Here is an 8,862-nt window from a genome sequence, read left to right on the forward strand (position 1 = left end):
ATGATGTATAGCGTCAAGCCACGTTACTGGTATTTTATGCATTAAATTATAGTAAACGACATGACAATTGTCAAGGAATGTGATATTCAAATCATAGAAATATCATTAAAAATAAATAAATAGTAAATAATGTGAACATAATAATATATTTTTTTTCTAATCGGCCTCTTTTTTGATATTTTCCTCTGATCGGCCTCAAAAATCGACATTTAACGCGGCCTCGTGGGCAAAATGCCCACCTGGTCTTATGGCCAGTCCGCCCCTGATGTTAACAATCTAGATATAATCAATTTAGTAATGTAATTTTAGAAAACAAAATTACTAATAAAAAATCCAAAAGAGGACATGATATTCTATGTTTTAATGATTTGGAATATACATTGCATAGAGTAATTAATTCCAAATCATATTACCGATGTAGAAGAAAAAGTTGTTCTGTAGGGGGTATTTGTCAATCAGTAAGTTCACATAAACTCAGGATCATACCTTAGAACAATGTAAATCCCCTATTGGTAAGTTTTTTTTATAGATAATTCACTATAACACCTATTATTTAGTCAATAATCTTCTACTTATGTCTGATAGTCAACCAATAACTCAATTCCAATTATCTCAACAAATTATACAACCTAACCTTCATTATCAAGTTTCATAAAATATTAGATTTTTAAAATAAATATAGTTTTAGACTATCAGCTTACTCAATCTCAAATTCTAGCAATGCCCAACATGCAGTCTGCTAATACCATATCAAGTTTCACAAAATAAAATTTCTATAATCAATTTTTTTTAGACAATATGTTTACTCAGTCTCAGTTCTTTGTCACAAACTCTCAACCAACTTTAACTAGTATCATTAATTATTATCTTTTTCTATTCATTACTTTTAGGTAATATATTTGCTCAATCTCAACCCCTAGTAACACCTAACATGCAACCTCTTAATGCCATATCAAGTTTAACAAGTTATCAAATTTTATAATCATTTAATTATTAGGCATTATATTACCTCATAGGAATGACTCTAAAAAAACAAATTCCAAATATATCCTAAAAGAAAGAAATTTGGAAAAGCTGACTACACAATATAATAATGATATTATTAATAAATTAGAGTTTGCTGATAAATCATCAGCTTATATTAAATTAGTATACAATTCAAATGTATTTGATAATATTTAATTTATATTTGTTTTATATATGTTGAATAATTTATATTTATTTTAATCATGTTTCTTTGTTTTATACATTTTAAATAATAAATATTTGTCTTATACATTATAAATAATCTATATTTGAATAATAAAATGCTTCTTAATTTGCTGTAGAAATTGAATCTTATAATAACATAAATAAATACATTTAAAATTACATTTTTACCATTCCAAATGAATTAATAACATTTTTACCTTTCCAAATGAATCAATAACATTTTTACCATTCCAAACCTGTTAAATATAATAAATAATACATTAAAAATTAAATTTTTACCATTCCAAATGAATTAATAACATTTTTACCTTTCCAAATGAATCAATAACATTTTTACCATTCCAAACCTGTTAAATATAATAAATAATACATTAAAAATTAAATTTTTACCATTCCAAATGAATTAATAACATTTTTACCTTTCCAAATGAATCAATAACATTTTTATCATTCCAAACCTGCTAATTGCATAATTAAGATGAGCAACAATGATCAACTGTCCAGTAGTTTATATAGGATTAAAAATGGAAGATAATCTTTTAGAAATTTAATTCTCACATTAATTTTCTCGATTACTTATCTAGCTTCCATCATGTCATCTAAGAGGAAGCTCTAACCACCATATAGTTTTATGATTTGGATTGGTCGTTTATATTCTCTTCTTCAAGAATTGTTGATTTGGTTAGGCCTATAAATTTTTCCTTATTAGTCCATTCTATAAAACTTTGTCTAAAATGGTAAGAGAGAGTTATATTAGTTTCATGACCTTTTGTTAATGTTATTTGCTTAGAATTATATTGCCTTATGGGGTTTTTAAAAACATAAAAAATTGAGGCATATGTATAAATTAATTAATCGGTTTTATCACTTGTAATTCTTTAGACGCGAAATTTTTTATATCAGCAATTTAAAATACTTTATACTGTAGTAAATCTATTTTGTATTGAAAAATTTGTAGAAATGTATTGTTTTAATTATTTATATTCTAGTTTTAATTATTTATATTCTAGTCTTAATTATTTATATTCTAGTCTTAATTATTTATATTCTAGTCTTAATGATATTTATATTCTAGTCTTAATGATATTTATATTCTAGTCTTAATGATCAATATTCTAGTCTTAATTATTTATATTCTAGTTTATTTTGTACGCATAATATAATAAAAACAAAATATGAAAATAAGAATAACTTGAGTTTAGTAATTTTTAAAAATATATTAATATATAACCCGGCCGAAGGCTGGACAAAAGCGGGCCGAAGGCCCGCAAATTAGAGGGTATGGGGGGCGAAGCCCCCATATAATTTTTTTAGTTGAGCCTCCTGAGATTGTAAAGGCTAGCGACACCCCTGATCTCTTGTGGATAAAGCTAGTATCCACTGAGTTGATAAAGATATATTTTAATAGTAGGGTAAGAATTAGAAATTTATATTTAGTAAGAAAAAAAGGTGATATGTATAAAAAAAGAAACAAGTAATAATGATATAGATAATAGAAGTGTAGACTAAAAGGAAAAAAATTGGTAATTTGAAAAAAGATTTTTAGATTAAATTTAGAAAAATTAAGATTTAGTATTTGTTAGGTAAAAGAAAAAGAAAAAGAAGCAGACGATTTGATAAATTGATAGAAGAAAAAGGAAAAGGCAGATAATTTAGTTTAAGGTTAAAAAATAACATAATGAATGTAATGTTATTAAGATTAAGGTTAATTTGTTGTAAGATAATGAAAATATAAGACTAAAAAGGTGAAAAAAGAGGTTAATGATGCTTACTACCAAGTGAATGTATGGATACATTATAAATACCAAAACCTAATTTGCTAAATACCGACCAAAATTTATTAAAATGTAATAAGATCTTTATTATTTAATATATTAATACGGAATCACGTGGTCGAGTCCGGCCTCCTATATATTATCCCCCCAAGGATGGAACCACCAAGTTAGAATAAGAAAAAAAACATGATGATTTAGGGGATTCGAACCCGGGAGCATGGGATAAGTAAACCAAGCTCTTGTTACTAGACCATAAAGGCTTTCCAATAATCACGATTTTTCAAATATATATTATAAATATATTTGGTAGTGCCTATCCAAATGAAAAATGAACAAAATTCAAATTTGATAGATGGTACCTTAAGGTACCAAGCATCATTAACCAAAAAAGAAGGTATAAATTATTATATTATATAAATATTAAAAAAATAAATTAAAGGAATTGATAAGGTTTTGAGAAATAGTGGTTAATAGTAATAGGTAATAGAGATAGGAAGAAAAGAATGAAATAATAGAATTTAGTGATAAATAAATTTATTAAGGGAGGGGAAAAAATAAAGAAAGAGTTATTTATAAGGATTGTGTAATAATACGACTACTAATTTATAATAAACGATTACTACTTTTTATTTCAATTTATTTTAAAATAATCACATCAAATTTTATTAATTAATTTTTCGAATGTTCCATTCTATTTTTATATATAATATCTATAAATAATATTTTATTAATTTATTACATTTCCTTCAAACATTTTAAAGTTAGATTTCTTCAATAAACCCAGTGACGTCGCTAGGTTGGAGGGCGCGCAGAGGCTCGAGTCCCTGAAGCAAAAAATTTTTTTTTAATGGCTCCTTAATATCCCCTTGAACTAAAAATAAATATTTTTGATTTAAAAATAAATATTTTTGATTGCCCACTGAATGATTTCTTTTATAATTCTATTGAATAATATATAGATTTAATTTCATAATTTAAAAATTAATAAGTCTATCTAAATTACTCTTAAATTAATACTATTTTAATTATTAGATTAGATTAATACTTATAAATTATATTTTCACTATGTCAGCTTGCAATCAAATTCTGTGTTAAAAATAGAATATTAATATCACTCACTATATATTAATTTAGCTTTAACAGTTGAAGCTTTATTGACTTTTATTATTTAAATTATTATACCCTAATTAAATATTGAAAATTAACAAATTTAATATTGTAATTAACCGAGTTCAAAATAAAAATCAACTATATTATTGATATTTAAATTTAATTACCATGCCTCTTCTTAAAATTATTTTCAAGGTCCAAATTCAAATAAGTATAAGAGATTTATTTATAAAAAGTAAGTAAACATATAGTTTATAATCCTCTATTAGATATAATTGGTTATAAAATATTAGGTTAAATGCCACTTTTACAGACGTATTTGACAGTTATATAATATATTACAGTTAATATTTTAATAAATTTTACTAATAAATGCTTTTGATTATAAATATAAATAATAAATTGCTTTTAAATATTTAACGCCATCTATTTATTTAGAAATATTTTTAAAAATTTAACATTTTTTATTTATCCAAGAATGGATGTAATAAATTAGATAACTTTTCTTCTCTTTTTTACGTGTATTTAGGAAAGCTATTTTTTTCTTATTTGAAAAACAGTTTTGAGTTAAATTTTTATTACTAGTATATTTTTGATATTATTACAAACTACTACTATTTTAAGATAAAATATACCAACTAGAGGTGGTGCGACAATAATATATAAAATCTTAACACTCTGTTTCTTATTTTAAAATGTTTCATTTCTAATATGGCATCCCTGCCTTGTAAATAACTTAAGGCTTCCATACATTTGCATAATTTATTCTAAAGATATCAAATTTTTTTTTCGGTCATGGGTTACTTTATTTGAATATTTACTGATATGATATGTTGTCAAAATGTAGTAGCAAATAATTAATTTTTAAAAAAGGTAAAATAAATAAAGGTGAAAAATGTAGAAAATTAACCAGCATCTATTATTTGTGTTGCTATGTAATTTAAGATTATTATTACAGCTGGTAGCATATGATTGCATATTTTATAAGCAATAATGGTCAACTGTGTAGTTGTTTATATACCATAAAAATGGAAGATAATCTTTTAGAAATTTAATATCTAATAATTTTTTTCTCAATTACTTATCTAGCTTCCATCATGTCAGAGGAAGCTCTAACCACCATATAGTTTTATGATTTGGATTGGTCGTTTATATTCTCTTCTCCAAGAATTGTTGATTTGGTTAGGCCTTTAAATTTTTTCATATTAGTCTATTCTATAAAACATTGCCTAAAAATGGTAACAGAGTGATAGATTAGTTTCTTGACCTTTTGTCAATGTAAGTTGCTAATTTTATAATGTGATATTTTTAAAAACCATTATCAATTGAGGCATATGTATGAATTAATTAACCTTTTTTATCACTTGTTAGACGCAAAAATTTTTTTTTTTATATCAGCAATCGAAAATATTTTATACTGTAATAAATAGATTTTATTTTGTATTAAAAAATAATATTTTTAGAAAAGTCTTATATTGTTTTAATTATTTATATGCTAGTTTATTTTGTATGCATAATATAATAAATGACAAAATATGAAATTCAGAATAATTATTCAGAGTTTCCAAATTTTTAAAAAATATAATAGTTGAGCCCCCTGAAAAAGGCTAGCGACGCCCCTGAATAAACCTCTTTGTAGGTTTACGGTTTCTTGATGAACAACGTAATGTGGTATTTGTATTTGCTTCATTCACTGGCACAACCATTTCTGTAACTTCCAAAGAACTTTCTCGATTTGGGAAAACTAAACGATTTCTGAACTGATCTCCATGCTTCCGTAATGTTTTCCCGGATGTTTCAACAATATAAGAATAAAGTCCTATCCTTTCTTTAATTACTCCCTCTCTCCAACCATTGGTATTTTCATTATTTAACCATACAGGTTGTGAAATTTCAAACTCTCTTTCCTTTGAATGTAAATTATGATGATGGCTTTGTCTATCATAGGCCTTTATTATTTCGTGTTCAGCATTTAGTCGGATCCAATCCAGACTTGTTTTCAATTGTCCAAACATAATTTTGGCAGGAGATCTCCCTGTAGAGCTATGCTCTCCCAATCGGTAGGTTGTTAAAACCTGTGTTATAGCTTCTTCGGGATGGCTAATTGAATCTCTCGTCGCATAATACCGACCTTTCAAAGTTCGTACTGTACGTTCAGCTAATCTATTAGTTTTTGGATGATAGGGTTCCGAACGTATATGACGTATGATGTTTTTTAAATCACAATACCTACGGAATTTCCCAGATAAGAATTTTGGCCCATTGTCTGACACAATGTACTTGGGTATTCCAAACCTAGCAAACCATTTTTTAGTCGTTTTATCATAGCATCAGCAGAGGTATTCTGCATTAGATCTACTTCTAACCATTTGGAGTAGGAATCGACACCAATTAGCCAATATCGCGAATCTACTGGTCCAGCAAAATCAATATGGATTTGCTCCCAAGATTCCTTACCAACAGTCGAAGAATATAGAGGTACTTCTTGAATACTAGGTCTATTTTTCTGGCATCCAGAGAATATTTTGATAAAATTTCTATATCAACATCACATCTGGGCCATCAACAATACAATCTAAAAATAGATTTTATTACATTTTCCCCAGGATGTCCCCGGTGAATCAATCCTAACACTGCATTTCTTCATTTATTAGGAATAACCAATCTCCCATTCCATTCTACAATATCACGATCGGCAGAAAGCTCTTCCCGTCGTTTATAAATTTTTCTTTATCTTTATGACGATCAAAGTTTCGCCAACTTTGCTGAATATGTATTGTTACTTTTTTAAAAATTAAATCTTGCTTCGACTCTTTCTTAGAATATTTTCTGACAATTGCATATCATCCAAATTAATACTTCGAATATCCAAAGCATGTTTAGTATCTTGATTCTCTTCCGTGTCTAATATCGGAAGCCTTGATAATGCGTCGGCGATTACATTTTTATTACCAGGTCTATATTCTATTGTACATCTTCCAGGCCCAACGTGTCAAACGATTATTATAAATTTTAGGTAAATCGTGTTTCTCCCCAAATAATTGCTCTAATGGTTTATGATCAGTTCAAAAAAATTTTCTACCATAAATAAATGAATGAAATTTTTCAATACCAAATAAAAGTGCTCGAGCTTCTTTATCAATCGGAGCGTAGTGTTTCTCTGATTCTAATAAAGTACGTGACGCGAACGAAATAGGTTTTGTCCTACCGTCTACTAATTGATGTACAACACAGCCCCTAATCCTAAATCAGATGCGTCACATTCCAGAAATATAGGCAACTACGCGTTATAAGGAATTAACGTTTCCTCGGATGACAATAATTTATTAACCTCATCGAAGGAATTTTGTTCACCTATCGACCATCGCCAAGGTACTTTCACGCTCGTTAATCTATGTAATAGCGTCGCTTTACAATGTAGATTACAAATAAAACGTTCATGATAATTCACGAGTCCTAGAAAAGATCTAAATTGTTATATATTTTTAGGTTTTGATGCATTTCGGATAGCCTTCACCTTTTCTGGGTTAGGATGTATACCGAATTTGTCAATAATCACTCCTAAAAATGAAACCAATTTTTGTAAAAATCTCACTTTTGTCAATTTCGCTTTAAGACCTGCCGTCTGTAGTCTGTCTAACATGATTCGCAAATTATTTATGTGCTCCTCATCATTTAGACCAGTAATAATTACGTCATCTAAGTAGACACAAGTCATTTGGCAATCTTTTAGCAACTCATCCATATATCTCTGGAATATAGTAGGTGCACTTGCCAATCCAAAAGGCAATCGTCGGTAACAGAAATAGCCCTTATGAGTCACTATCGTTAGTAATTCCTGAGATTCCTATTCTACTTCCATCTTTAGATATCACGGTAAATTTATCAATACCTTGGATTTTCTTTAACAATCGTCTCATGATGGTCATACAATAAACACGGATTGAGTGTAACTTTGAAATCAGCACAAATTCGAATATCGCCATTACTCTTGCGTACATTTACGGTTGGCGTTGACCACTGCACCCTAGTTATAGTCGAATCCATCTTTTCGACAATTCCTGCAGCCACTAATCGGTTTAATTCCATTTCAATTGCTTTGCGAAGTGGAAATGGAAACGATCTTGGTACAGCGGTATCCTTTAAATGTATTCGCACTGCAAAATCACGTATATGTCACATCTTATCATCAAAAATTTCTTGATGTTTATTAATCAAATCTCTAATTCTAGAATCTAGTGTTATGCAACATTTTTCTTTTTCAATATTGTTGACCAAATTGCGTACTTGTATAATCATAACCTGACGAGGCATTTCTAAATTGAATGCTATAATCCATGGTAATCCGAAAAGAGGCACCCCAGTTGTATACATTATTACCTCTGGTAGGGTCCTTGCCTGTGATCCAATCCTAACATTGACTTGGGTCTCGCCATTAACGTCTAACGGATGATCACCATATGCAGTCAATGGACTGGTTGGCCTAATTTTTGGTCATCCAATACTTGTCTATACATCAATTAAATATCAATGATGCTTGTGCACCAGTGTCAAAATCAAATTCAACATCTAACCCATTTATCTCTGCAGTTAGTTTTGCTCGATTCTCAATTTTGTTGAATCTTCAATTTATTATGAATAGAATCACTTGATGACACTCTTATATAATTTAAATTCTTTGATTTACAGCAAACTGCAAAATGACCAATTTTTTTACATTTATTACATGCCGCATTTGTAGCTGGACATCTCACTTCTCGGTTGT

General features: G+C 28.2%; 1 long non-coding RNA gene across 1 annotated transcript; it reads left to right on the forward strand.

The window, feature by feature from the left end:
• Window positions 1–800: 800 nt before the first annotated feature.
• Window positions 801–1,079, forward strand: LOC135932060 (uncharacterized). The gene is made up of 3 exons (XR_010570695.1): window positions 801–850; window positions 891–956; window positions 998–1,079. It is a non-coding gene; the product is annotated as an uncharacterized LOC135932060 (long non-coding RNA).
• The last annotated feature ends 7,783 nt before the right edge of the window (window positions 1,080–8,862 follow it).

The sequence above is a fragment of the Gordionus sp. m RMFG-2023 genome, chromosome 1, assembly GCF_954871325.1.
Source record: "Gordionus sp. m RMFG-2023 chromosome 1, tfGorSpeb1-WG-v2, whole genome shotgun sequence".
Taxonomy (NCBI): domain Eukaryota; kingdom Metazoa; phylum Nematomorpha; class Gordioida; order Chordodea; family Parachordodidae; genus Gordionus; species Gordionus sp. m RMFG-2023.